The sequence below is a fragment of the Neovison vison genome, chromosome 13 (genome assembly GCF_020171115.1).
Source record: "Neovison vison isolate M4711 chromosome 13, ASM_NN_V1, whole genome shotgun sequence".
Lineage (NCBI taxonomy): Eukaryota > Metazoa > Chordata > Mammalia > Carnivora > Mustelidae > Neogale > Neogale vison.
The window spans coordinates 114876894-114889287 of record NC_058103.1 but is presented as its reverse complement, the minus strand read 5'-3'; the positions used below and the strand labels follow the sequence as shown (position 1 = coordinate 114889287).

Here is a 12394-nt window from a genome sequence, read left to right as displayed (position 1 = left end):
GGAGAAGCAGGCTGCCCCTGCTTGAGCAGGGAGAGCCTGATGTGGGACTCGGTCTCAGGACCCTGGGATCATGACCTGAGCTGAAGGCAGATGCTTGAACGATTGAGCACCCCACAATATATTTTTATATAAAAGATAGAGGTTGATACACAGGACAGCATGGTTAACATTGTCAGAGGAAAATTAGGGAGGGTTTACTGAAGAGGTATTAGCTAGATTTCAAAGGAATTTTCCAGGTAACTGAGGTGACGGGACATTTGAGGCGAGGAGAATAGTATGTCTCAAGGCAGGAAGCCATGGACAGCATGAGGTTCTCAAGGCACTAGAAGCACTGGTTCTACTACGTACAAACTCCAAGGGGAGAGTTGAGGGCTGCAGATAGAGGCCAGAGCTAGATCATAAAAAGTCCAATTACATTGTGATGTTTCAATTAACGTAATATGCTAGCACTACTGGCTTGATTATAGGAAAGACTTTTCTATCTGCAGCAAACTGGCTTGCACGGCATGACTATGAACTGCAAGCCCATGCCTAGGGAGCTAGACATAGGCATCGAATATGCAGGCCTGCATTTCAGTCCCCATTCTAGCATTTACTTAGTTCCAACACTCACTGGCTAGATCCCTTGGGGCAATTTCCTTAACCTCACTGAACATCAGTTTCTTCTTTTCTAAAACCGGGTTAATAATCATTCCTGCCTCATAGAATTCTGTGACGATTAAATGAGATAATATGCACAAAGCTCTTAGCACAGCGCCTTAATATGTGCTCAGTAAATACTATTATTTTTAATTTTTTTAGTATTCTCTACATCTTGTGATCAAGAGTCACATGCTGCCCCAACTGAGCCAGCCACCCTCATTATTTTTTTTTAAATTGTCTTTCCAAGTTTGCTGGAGCATGACCTTGGAACAGGCCATCCTGAGACAGATGAAATCCTAATGTTGATGGATAAAACATGTCACCCTAAACCAGAACATTACTGAAGAGAGGATATTGGTGTAATGGGGGATAACAGGTCATTTTGTGACCAGTGTCTGATTGGTAAATGATGCAATTCTCAGCTATTGAAAGAACAGGTCAGGCACCACTGGACTTTAGGGCCTACTGAAAGGTTGGATGCTCTGGCCAACCAGGAACTTACTAGGGCCTATATGCATATGACAAAACAAGCATTTATGCATAACTGGGGGCTGTGTATCCTGCCATTTCCCCACTTTAAAAGGCAATTTGGGGTCCCCAGCCTGTGCAGCAGCCACTGACCTGTAGCCTATTGGGTCCAGGAGAAGCGTCTACCGCCAATCTGACACAATATGGAGCTGCAGAAACCAGATTATAGGGGATCTTTGTGCTCCCAGCCCCTCCCTGCAGAATCCTGGAGCTCTGCTCTTGCATTGAGGCCCCTCAATGTGGAACTGGCTCAGGCTGGTTAAGGACTCAGTCTCTGAGAAAACAATTAGACTGATGTGAATGCAGTTTTGAAAAAAAAAAACAAAACATGTGGATGGTATATCCTGTAACATTCCACCACAGCAGCCAGTGGCACGTGAGCTAGGGGAGACACCAGAGGAGGCAAACCCCACTCCTGGGCTCCAGACTGACCTCTCAGAGCCCCAGAGGGAATGAAAAGCCAGGCTCCCACCATGGGGGACTGAGAAAAAAAAGCAGCTGGGAAGCTGCCATCAAAAGATACACTCTGACTAAAATACGGCTTATGACAATCATTGGTAAAGAGACAAAATATGGATGACAAAGTCTATCATAACACCAGGAACTGAAAAACTATGCTGAAAACGCATAGACCTCTCCTCTTCATTTAACACTAGAACTACTGGGTAAAAAGGAACTTCATACAGCTCATGCCACAAGTCACATGGGAAAAGCACAGGGCATTGTCACATGTTTGAGAGCAACGCCCTATCGTGGTAGAAGGAGAGGGGTGTTCCTTCCCTTAGATATTTGTATGCTTGACAAATACAATACATGGTGTTTCACAAGAGGATTTTCTATGGAAGAACCAAGATATAAATGTGAGAGATGAAATATTTGTGTCATTGCTAGCCCAGCATGCTGGCGCTTAAAGCAAGCTAGGCCCTTCTGCAAAAGTGTTCTTGTGAAAGCATTTCCTGCTTTTCTTCAAGTTGCTCTGGAGACTACTTAAAGAAAATCCAACAAATAAATTTTTATATATTCCAACCATCTTTACAAAAGAATGCTTCCATTACTTCCATTATTTGTATATTCAGTCATGAAGAAAAAGAACTTAAAATAATTTCATGGCATTGGTAACCAAACCCAGTTTGGTTAGAAGAAAACAGACTAATATGTTTGTGACCTTGCAATGGGTCAAGAATTGTTTTTCAACAGGACTTCTGTGGAGCACCTGTGTGGGTCAGTCATTAAGCAGCTGACTGTGGTTCAGGTCATGATTTCAGGGTCCTGGGATCAAGCCCCACTTCAGGCTTCCTGCTCAGTGGGGAGTCTGCTCTTCTCTCCCTCTGTCTGCTGTTCCCCCTGCTTGTGTTCTCTCTCTCTCTCTCAAATAAATAAAATCTTTAAAAATAAATAAACTAACAGGACTTCTAGGGATGTCTGGGTGGCTCAGTCAGTTTGGGTGTCTGCTTTCGTCTCCATTCGTGGTCCTGGGGTCCTGGGATTGAGCCCCACATTGGGCTCCTGCTTCTCTCTCTCCCTCTGCTGTTCCCCCTGCTTGTGCTTCCACTCTCTCTCTCAAATAAATGAATAGAATCTTAATAAAATAAAACAAAATAAAATAAAATGAGGACTTCTATTCACAAGAAGATACCACTGAGAACGTAAAAAGGCAATCCATAGAGTGGAGTAAGATCTTTTCAATATGTATACCTAACAAAAAACTCATAGAAAGGGGCGCCTGGGTGGCTCAGTGGGTTAAGCCGCTGCCTTCGGCTCAGGTCATGATCTCAGGGTCCTGGGATCGAGTCCTGCATCAGGCTCTCTGCTCAGCAGGGAGCCTGCTTCCTCCTCTCTCTCTCTCTGCCTGCCTCTCTGCCTACTTGTGATCTCTCTCTGTCAAATAAATAAATAAAATCTTTAAAAAAAAAACTCATAGCAAGAATATATAAAGAACACTTGCAAATCAATGAGAGAGACAACCTAATCAAGAAAGGAGCGGAGTCCTTAACTGAGGTTTTGCCAGACATGACAACAGCCAATAAACATAAAACGGTGCTCAACTTTATTAGTCATGAAGAAAATGCAAATTAAAACCATAATGCACCAGGGCACCTGGGAATTTGGGATTGATTTAATAATGAATGACTTTTGAGATAGATGATTTTTAATAGGAATAGAATAGCAGTTATGATTGTGCCTCAATCAAAGTTTTGGCAGTCCTACTTACTAGCTTTTTGATGTTGAGCCCATTATCTAGCCTCCTATACATCAATTTCCGTATATGTGAAATGGGAATGATGGCACCTTCCTCCCAGGGCAGTTATGAGAATTGTATGAATTAATGTTTGAAAAGCATTAGAATGGTGCTCAATGCATAGTATGGTATTTGGGTTTCTTTTTTTTTCAATTTATTTATTTTCAGAAAAACATTATTCATTATTTTTTCACCACACCCAGTGCTCCATGCAAGCCGTGCCCTCTATAATACCCACCACCTAGTACCCCAACCTCCCACCCCCCCGCCACTTCAAATCCCTCAGATTGTTTTTCAGAGTCCATAGTCTCTCATGGTTCACCTCCCCTTCCAATTTACCCAAATTCCCTACTCCTCTCTAACACCCCTTGTCCTCCATGCTATTTGTTATGCTCCACAAATAAGTGAAACCATATGATAATTGACTCTCTCTGCTTGACTTATTTCACTCAGCATAATCTCTTCCAGTCCCGTCCATGTTGCTACAAAAGTTGGGTATTCATCCTTTCTGATGGAGGCATAATACTCCATAGTGTATATGGACCACATCTTCCTTATCCATTCATCCATTGAAGGGCATCTTGGTTCTTTCCACAGTTTGGCGACCGTGGCCATTGCTGCTATAAACATTGGGGTACAGATGGCCCTTCTTTTCACGACATCTGTGTCTTTGGGGTAAATACCCAGGAGTGCAGTTGCAGGGTCATAGGGAAGCTCTATTTTTAATTTCTTGAGGAATCTCCACACTGTTCTCCAAAGAGGCTGCACCAACTTGCATTCCCACCAACAGTGTAAGAGGGTTCCCCTTTCTCCACATCCTCTCCAACACATGTTGTTTCCTGTTCTGTTAATTTTGGCCATTCTAACTGGTGTAAGGTGATATCTCAATGTGGTTTTAATTTGAATCTCCCTGAGGGCTAATGATGATGAGCATTTTTTCATGTGTCTGATAGCCATTTGTATGTCTTGATTGGAGAAGTGTCTGTTCATATCTTCTGCCCATTTTTTGATGTGTTTGCCTGTTTCGTGTGTGTTGAGTTTGAGGAGTTCATTATAGATCCTGGATATCAACCTCTTGTCTGTACTGTCATTTGCAAATATCTTCTCCCATTCCGTGGGTTGCCTCTTTGTTTTTTTGACTCTTTCCTTTGCTGTGCAGAAGCTTTTGATTTTGATGAAGTCCCAGAAGTTTATTTTCGCTTTTGTTTCCTTTGCCTTTGGAGACGTATCTGGAAAGAAGTTGCTGTGGCTGATATCAAAGAGATTACTGCCTATGTTCTCCTCTAGGATTCTGATGGATTCCTGTCTCACGTTGAGGTCTTTTATCCATTTTGAGTTGATCTTTGTGTACGGTGTAAGAGAATGGTCGAGTTTCATTCTTCTACATATAGCTGTCCAGTTTTCCCAGCCAGATATTTGGGTTTCTTAATCATGTAATGCCTAAAATTAAGTAAAAGTAGCCTCTGATCATGTATATGTAGAGAAAAGAATAAACTTTAAGTTATACAAAATTTTATTTTATCCTTTCAAAATTCCTATTTTGTATTTATTTTTTTCCTATTTTGTATTTAAATGTGCTTCTTTAAATGACAACTAATCTGTGTCTATAATTTATAAATTGTAGGGGGCTGTGCAATTACTTTTTGTGCTGGATCATGACAATTTGACAACTGCTATTCCAGATTAAGAATCTGTATATAAAACTGAAACAAATATTGTATAGGAATAAGTTATGTAGAGAGCATCACTGTTCTTTCAACATGATTAATATCAGGAGATATTGATGTGTCTTGTCCATTTTTACGAGTGTGTCCTGGAGAATCTGAACTTCACAGAGCCTCTCTAAGGGGAAACCTGATGTACCACGTGATCACTGTCAATTACCTCTATTGGGTAATAAAAGTGTTAACCACTTGGAAAAAAGAAAGAAAGAAACCATAGTGAAATATCACTACATATCCACCAAAATGGCTCAAATGAAAAATTGTTGGCAAGTATGCAGAGCAACTAGAACCCTCATACACTTCTTTTGGGAATATAAATTGGTACAGTCACTGAAAAACTGCTTGGCAGTATCTGCTGGAAGTGAATAAACACATGTCCTTCTCATTCTAGGTAGGTAGGCCACACAAAATTATCCACGTGTCCACCAAAAGCCATGTGTTACCATGCCCACAGCAGCACCTGTCCTAACAGTCCCAAATTGGAAACTACCCAATTGCCCATCAACAGAAGAATGGAAAACCATGGTACAATGAAAAAATATATAGAATATGAATTATCTACAAGCACACAAGCAATATGGGTGAATCTCATAAATATAATGCTGAGCGAAAGAAGCCAGATACAGAAAACTACATAGGTATGATTCCATTTACATGAAGTACAAAACAGGCAAGACTAATCTATGTTTTCAGAAGTCAGAAATAACCTTGGGAGGAAGATGACTAGGGACTAGGAAAAACACACAAGGGGATTTTGGGGGTGCTGGAAATGTTCTATTTCTTGATCTGGGCATTGATTACCAGAGTCCTATATGTATACCATATCTTAATAATTTCAAAGTTAAAATAATAATTTGCATGTATTAAGTCAAGAATCTTAAAAATTTATCTTTTTTCTCAGTAATTTCACCTTTAGGAATCTATGAAATCAGTATTATTTTTATAGCTTGTTAATATAACCTCTTATCTACTAGGAACTGTGCTAGGTGCTTTACATACATTAACCAACTTGCTTTTGGGAATCACATTTTTCCCATTTAGTCTTCTAATTATTGTTCCTAACATATAAATCAGATATTTTGTTTATGTATTTATCTTTTATCAGGCCACTTGACTGAGTTATTTTAATTCCAATAGCTCCTTTGGCTAATTATCTAGGGTTTTCTAAGTAAACATTACATCATCATCAAAGAGTAGTAATTCTGTCTCTTCCTTTACAAAACTTACCTTATTGAATTGATTGGGCCCTCCCAAATAAATAAATAAATCTTTTTTTAAAAACTCCACATATGAGTGAAATCATATGGTATTTGTCTTTCTCTGACTGATTTTGCTCAGCATAATACTCTCTAACTCCATCCACATTCTTGCAAATGGCAAGATTTCATTCTTTTGATGGCTGAGTACTATTCCATTGTATATATACTCCATATATTTTTTATCCATTCATCAGTTGATGGACATTTGGGCTCTTTCCGAATTTGGATATCATTGATAATGCTGCTATAAACATCAGATGCCCCTTCGAATCAGTATTTTTGTATCTTTTGGGTAAATACCTAGTAGTGCAATTGGTGGGTCATAGGGTAGCTCTATTTTCAACTTTCTGAGGAACCTCCATACTGTTTTTCAGACTGGCTGCACCAGTAATATCAACATGTACTGTTAGTAGTCACCAGTAATAATGAAAATATAGCATTGTTGAATTAATATATTAGCCATTATTTATACAATATTGATTTTTTCCCTATCTGAACTTGGGACATAGGAACTTATTCTAGTAATTTGAATATTATAATCAAAGCACAAGCTTTCTAGTATGTTTAGTTGTCCTTTTATTTTTCTATTTTTTAAAAGGTTTATTTCAGAAAGAGAGCACAGAAGGGGACAGTGGAGGGGCAGAGGAAGAGAGAGAATAGAATCTCAAGCAGACTTCCTGATGAGCACAGGGCTCAATGCAGGGTTTGATCTCAGGACTCTGAGATCATGACCTGAGCCAAAATCAAGAGTCGGACACCTAGCTGAGTCAACCAGGCACCCCTTCTTTAGAATTTTAAAAATATATCCACATGGGGCACCTGGATGTCTCAGTAGGTTAAGTCTCTGCTCAGCTCAGGTCATGATCTCAAGGTCCTGGGATTGAGCCCCACATTGGGCTCTCTGCTTAGCAAGGAGCCTGCTTCGCCTTCACTCTGCCTGTCTCTCTGCCTACTTGTGATCTTGGTCTGTCAAATAAATAAATAAAATCTTTAAAAAATTTTTTAAATGTTTCCACATGTTTAGATTTTTTTTCCAGTTTTAGTATATTATAATCAAAGAACATGTCCTATAAGAATTCTACTTTTTGCTTCTCATCACAAGAAAAGAAATGTAACTATGTATGCTGGTAGATGTTAACTGGACTATTGTGATGATCATTTTTCTTTTTTTTTTTTAAGATTTTATTTATTTATTTGACAGAGATCATCAGCAGGCAAAGAGGAAGGCAGAGAGAGAAAGGGAAGCAGGTTCCCTGCTGAGCAGAGAGCCCAATGTGGGGCTCGATCCCAGGACCCTGCGATCATGACCTGAGCCGAAGGCAGCGGCTTTAACCCACTGAGCCACCCAGGCGCCCCTGATGATCATTTTTCAATACATACAAATATCAAATCATTAAGTTGTATACCTAAAGCTAATATAATGTTATATGTCAATTATACCTCAAAAAATGAATTCCACTTTTTGGAATTTAGCAATATTTGGGGTTTTTTGGGTCAGTTTTTCTCAATGTCCTATAAACATTTAAAAACAATATGTAAGATACAAAGCTTTGAATTTACTTGTGTAGAAAATGATTGTAAATCTATTACAGTCACATTATTAATATTGTTCAAGATGTTCCCATTATTTACTTTTTCTGCACTTGATAAAATATTCCCTGATAAATGTTAATATATCTTAATTATAGTTTTTTCCCTTATAATTTTTCCAGTTTTTCTTTATATTTATATTTGATTTTTTGTTGTTAGGTGTGTGGTGGTTCATAATTTCCACCTTCTTTGTGACTTGAACTCTGTATTATTAAAAATATTCACCTTTGTTCTGTTTAATTTTTTGCCTTGGTTCCTGTCAGATCTTAACTTGTTCTTTTTGTTTACATTATCTGTGTTATACCTTTTTTTTCTTTTTACTGTCATTGTTTTGGTATCGTTTTATTTTATTTTTATTTTTTTTTTAGGGTTCTTTTTACATTTCTTTTTTTTTCCAATTTATTTATTTTCAGAAAAACAGTATTCATTATTCTTTCACCACACCCAGTGCTCCATAAATTTTTTTGAGTATGGTTGACCCACAGTATTATATTAGTTTCAGGTGTACAACATAGAGATTCAACTTCTCTATGTTATGTTAGGCTCACCACAGTTGCATATCTGTCATCATATAACACTATTACAATATCATTGACTATATTCCCTATGCTGTACCTTTTATTCCCATGGCTTACTCTGTAACTGGAAGCCTGTATTGTCTACTCCCTTTCACCAATTTTGCCCATTGTCCACTCCCTTCCCTCCAGCAACCTTCAGTTTGTTCTCTGTGTTTAGAGATCTGATTCTGATTTTTGTTTATTCATTTGTTTGTCTTTTAGATTCCACATGTGCGTGAAATCATATACAGTATTTGCTTTCCCCTGTATTATTTCATTTAGCATAATACCCTCTAGGTACACCCACGTTATTTGAGTGGCAATATCTCATCCTTTTTATGGCTGCATAATATCCTATTCTATATACATACATATATATATAGGATATATATATATATATATATGGGATATATATGTACATATGTGTGTGTGTATATATGTATGTGTGTGTATGTACATCTTCTTTACTCATTTATCTATCAATACACACTTAGACTTGGCTATTGTAAATAATGCTGCAATAAATATAAGGGTGCATAAATATTTTCAAAAAGTGTTCTCATTTTCTTTGGGTAAATATCCAGTAGTGGAATTACTGGATCATACAGTATTTCTATTTTTAAATTTTTGAAGAACCTCCATACTGTTTTCCACAGCGGCTATACCAATTTATATTCCCACTAATGGTGCAGGAAAATTCCTTTTTCTTCATCCTTGCCAACACTTGCTATTTCTTTTCTATTTTAGCCATTCTGACAGGTATAAGATGGTATCTCATTGTGGTTTTGATTTGCATTTCCATGATGATGAGTGATGCTGAACATCTTTTCATGTGTCTGTTGGAAATCTGCATCTATTCAAGTCCTCTGCCAATTTTTAAATTGCATTGTTTGTTTTTTGGTGTTGAGTTGTATAAGTTCTTTATGTATTTTGGTATTAATCCTCTATCAGATATATCATTTGCAAATATCTTCTCGCATTCAGTAGGTTGCTTTTTTGTTTTGTGGATGGTTTCCTTCACTGTGTAGCTTTTTACTTTGATGTAGTCCCAACAGTTTCTTTTTTGCTTTTGTTCCCCTTGCCTTAGGAGACACATCTAGGAAAATGTTGCAATGGCCAACATCAAAGAAATTACTGCTTATGTTCTCTTCTAGGAGTTTTATGGTTTCAGGTCTCACATTTAAGTCTTTAATCTATCCTGAGCTTATTTTTTGTGTAGGGTGTTAGAGAGTGGCCCAGTTTCATTCTTTTGCATGTGACTTTCCAGGTTTCCCAGCACCATTATTGCAGAGACTGTCTTTTCCCCCATTATATATCTTTGCCTACTTTGTCATAGATTAATTTGGTGTAATTTTAATATTTTTTAAAGATTTTATTTTATGTGTGTGTGTGTGAGAGAGAGAGAGACAGAAAGAGAGCGAGCATGAGTGGGGGGGGCAGAGGGAGAAGCAGACTCCCTGCTGAGCAGGGAGCCTAAAGTGGGACTTGATCCCAGGATCCTGGGATCATGACCTGAGCCAAAGGCAGATGCTTAACTGACTGAGCCACCCAGGTACCCACTATTATTTTAAATATTTCTTACTAACAACATTTAGACTGTTCTTTGTTCAATCTGAGAGTCTTTGTCTTTGATAAGTGGAATTTAACCTATTTAAATACAATGTGATAATTCAGACAGACTGGCCTTAGTCCTATCCTCTTATTCTATTTTCTGTTAAATACATATTATTGTTTCCTCCTATCTCTCTTTTATTTTGCCAGAATGATCCAATTTTCTTTGGTCCTTCTCTTTTTCTATAATGACATGGAAGTCAAGTATGTTGTTTCTGTCTTCCTAGATCTTACTTATTAATTTTATTACATATATTTAAAATAAATTTCAAGGCATTAACAGTTGAAATGAAAGGATAATACTAATGTTGAAAGAGAGTGACAAAATGAGCATTTTCATACATCATTGGTAAGAATGTAAATTTTTATCCCATGTTTCCAAGTATTTATAGAGAGTGGGTGGGGAAAGTAGCCCTGACTATATAGCTTAATCCAGGAAGGGCCTAGGGCTGTCATCAATCTCATCGAAGGCACGAAACTGAAAAGTGAAACTCTGAAGGGAAATTACAAGGTGTTAATGGTGGGAAAGTATAAAAAAAGATGCTGGCATGGCAACCAATATCCTCTATAATGGTCGCTGTAGTATTGCTTATATGTAAGACAATTTGGAAGAAACCTACTGTGCACTAATGAAGAACTTATGGAACTTTCACACTATTCCCCTCTGTCATTTTGGGAGTTATTTAAACCCTCAACTCTGATTTTTTTATCTATAAAATGGGAATAATAAGAGCATCTATATCAATCATAAAGTTGTTGTGAGGCTTCAACAAACATGTAGAACCCTTAAAACGGTGTCTGGCACATGATAAGTACGTAGTATATGGTAGCTACCATTACTATTATTATTTATTTTATAAAAATAGAATATTATAGGGAGTGAGGGGAGGGGAAATTGGATGAAGGTGGTCAAAAGGCACAAAATCCTAGGGATGCAATGTACAACACAATGATTATAGTTAACACTGCCATATGATATATATATGAAAGTCATTAAGGAAGTAGATCCTAAGAGTTCTAATCACAAGGAAAAAATTACATATATATGAGATGATAGATGTTAACTAAACTAACTGTGGTGTTCATTACATGATATATGTAAATTAAGTCATTATACTGTACAACCTAAATTTATAGAGTGCTATATGTCAATTATATCTCTATAAAACTGGGGAAAACTCCAGAGTATTAGCTTTTACATAATGTTTCTTTAAAGTTTTAAATTCCAGTTAGTTAGCATACAGTGTAATATTAGTTCCAGGTGTACAATATATTGATTCAACACTTCCATACAACACCTCGTGCTCATCACAAGTGAACTCCTTAATCTCTCTCACCCATTTAACCCATCCCTCATAACTCCCCTGGTAACCATCAGTTTGTTCTCTATAGTTAAGAGTCTGTTTCTTGGTTTGCCTCTCTCTTTTCTTTTTGCTCATTTGTTGTTTCTTAAGTTCCACATATGAGTGAAATCCTATAGCATTTGTCTTTCTCTGACTTTTTCCACCTGGCACAATACATTGTTAACCGAAAAAGTAGAGCTTGATGGTAGTGATATCATGCTCTAATTTTCGGCTGTTAAAGATTATGGATGTGTGAGATAGAAAATGGTCATCTACAGAAATGACCATACATACTATGTCATATACATACATATGTACTGAAGTGCCAGCAGTCTTTCTCTTTCTGGCTTTTATGGGGTCCCTTGGCATGGGTAAGAGCTCAAGAGTACAAAGTAAGCCCTGGGAAGGGTATGAACATCAGGAAGAACTATGGGGATATTTTCTTGTAGACCCTCATGACCCAGCTGTCATGAAGTTAGACAATAAATTATCCTGGAAAACAAAACTGTAATTCCTGTATAGCTGAATTTGTGAACTGAGGATCATACCTTCTACCAACATTGTGCTTCTTGTATTCTTAAAAAATAAGTATACATTACTTTTATAATAAATAAATGACAGTCATTATTTCCCCACATGCTCAATTCTAAGTGAATCTATTCCTTCACTAGCATCGGCTCAAAGGCACAGCTTTGATCATCTACAGATTAGATGACTCTGTCATGTCTTACCTATAGCTACAGCTGTTTTGATCAAGAATGACATCTCTTCCTAGCTCGACCAATCATATTCTCTCTCTGGAGAACTTAAAACCAGAATACTAAGGGAATAAATTAGGAAAAGGAGAATGAAACAGATGCAGGGGTGGGGATGACAGGCAGAATGGGTCCTGAGAGACCGA

General features: G+C 37.6%; 1 pseudogene; it reads left to right on the top strand.

The window, feature by feature from the left end:
- Positions 1–1498: 1498 nt before the first annotated feature.
- On the top strand, positions 1499–2267 carry LOC122894664 (annotated as a pseudogene).
- The last annotated feature ends 10127 nt before the right edge of the window (positions 2268–12394 follow it).